The sequence below is a fragment of the Littorina saxatilis genome, linkage group LG2 (genome assembly GCF_037325665.1).
Source record: "Littorina saxatilis isolate snail1 linkage group LG2, US_GU_Lsax_2.0, whole genome shotgun sequence".
Lineage (NCBI taxonomy): Eukaryota > Metazoa > Mollusca > Gastropoda > Littorinimorpha > Littorinidae > Littorina > Littorina saxatilis.
Genome location: NC_090246.1, coordinates 73,940,748 through 73,943,092, shown reverse-complemented (window position 1 = coordinate 73,943,092; position 2,345 = coordinate 73,940,748).

Below are 2,345 nucleotides of genomic sequence, written 5' to 3'. Positions count from 1 at the left end.
AAATACAGGTTCAATGCAGCAATCCGTCGTAATGAGGTATTTCTCACCGGTTCCTCTCCTTTCCTCTCCTCTCGCCCAATCCCAGTCTAGCGTGGCCATGCATTATTGACGAGCAGCGGCTCTAGGATGGCGTGCGACATAGCAGGCAATCTTGCCTGGGACTCACGCCACGCGGACAGCTTCGCTTCGGTGACTGAAAAGGTACAGGTCGCGTGAGGTCGCGCTGGTACTGCATTCCAGTGACTGAAAGTTCTAGATCTGGAGAGAGAGGCTCAGAGAGAGAGAGAGAGAGCGAGGGAGGGAGAGAGAGAGAGAGAGAGAGAGAGAGAGAGAGAGAGAGAGAGAGACAGACAAACAGAGACAGACAGACAGACAGAGAAAGAGAAAGAGACAGAAACAGAGTCAGACGGACAGAGAGAGACAGAGACAGCAACAGAGACAGCAACAGAGACAGAAAGACAGATTTGAGAATGTACATAAATGAATTACCTTAATTCACGACAAGGTATTGCGACCTGTCACTTAGGAGAGCCAGCAGGTTACAATAGCTGGAATAGTATATTGGGTATTCGAAGAGAGGGCAGAATAGACTTACTGATTATACCAAGTAAAACCAGAGCTTGACAATGTGTCCGGTGTGGTGTACATCTTTCGATGTAATCAAATTACTCACGGTTAGATGCCATACGAAAGATAAGAGGCGTTTGACGTGAGAGTAGGGAAATACATACAACTATAGAAACCATGAATAAAAACTAAAACAAAAATGGTTACATTATTGGAACGTTTCATTCAGGACAAAACCAACCATTCACAATATTTTCTTAAAGGCATAGAAAGCTGATGACTATTCACGCTAATTGCTTTACCCACAGCTGGAGACATGCTAAATTAAGTTCCCTGCAAGATATTGTGGTCTAGGACCCCTTAAATGTTGAGATATTTGAATTTTTATTTTGATCTAGATCGTCCTATTTATAGATTTGCCAACAGAGGTAACGTTGACGCAAGGGAAATAACTCCGCGTCTTTGTTGACATCCTCACTTTTTCAGAGGCTAGAACAAGCTGTAATGCATGTATATGGTCCGCGCATTGCGACATATCGTCATTATATGGCCTTATGATGCATTTGACATCGATTGTGGGCAAACTACACATCGTAAACACGGGAGCGAGTTAGTAAGCCCATAATAATTATATGAGAATGTGACTGGGATGACTCCAAGATGGTCGAAGCAAAGTCATTGTTTCGACCATCTTGGGAATCATCCAAGTTTCAAAAATGTGTAACCTTTATTTGGGTTTTATTTTTGATTTGGAAAATTAGCAGTGCATCTGTTTTGGTTTTTGTAGAAGCCACGAATTGTGGGGTCTAGTATTTATCCTCACAGTAGAAAGTAGCTAGACTAAAACATGAATGTTAGTTCCGGAGACTGTCAGTAAGAAAACAGATCATCCTTTATTGAGTCACTTGAGAAAAAGTGACTCTATGTAATCGGTCAGTGTTAGTCTGTCCGGCCGGCCGTCCGGCCGGCCGGCCGTCCGTAGACACCACCTTAACGTTGGACTTTTCTCGGAAACTATCAAAGCGATCGGGCTCATATTTTGTTTAGTCGTGACCTCCAATGACCTCTACACTTTAACAATGGTTTCGTTGACCTTTGACCTTTTTCAAGGTCACAGGTCAGCGTCAAAGGAAAAATTAGACATTTTATATCTTTGACAAAGTTCATCGGATGTGATTGAAACTTTGTAGGATTATTCTTTACATCAAAGTATTTACATCTGTAGCCTTTTACGAACGTTATCAGAAAAACAAGGGAGATAACTAGCCTTTTCTGTTCGGCAACACACAACTTAACGTTGGGCTTTTCTCGGAAACTATAAAAGTGACCGGGCTCAAATTTTATGTGAACGTGACTCATTGTGTTGTGAATAGCAATTTCTTCCTGTCCATCTGATGCCTCATATAATATTCAGAACTGCGAAAGTGACTCGATCGAGCGTTTGCTCTTCTTGTTTACCTTTTATTAGTTCTACTAAATACTTGTAGTTCCTGTGTGGCTAACTAAATTCGATACCAACCTTTCGCAAAGTGCCTGACAGTCTGTGATTGATGGATTCCGATCACTTTTCTTTCTGTTTTCTTCGCTTTTTTTTCTTCTTCTTCTTTTCTAACTCTCAAAGTTCACCCTTAATGAATTCTGAAAACTGAAACCTATCTCGTTTTGTGTTCTTTCGCCCTGTCTCGCAGACAACGCTGATGAATACTGAAAACAGAGCCTCGGAAGTTTTTAGCCCCCCCTTTTGCCTTCACCATGGGAACGGTCGACGGTGTCGTTTT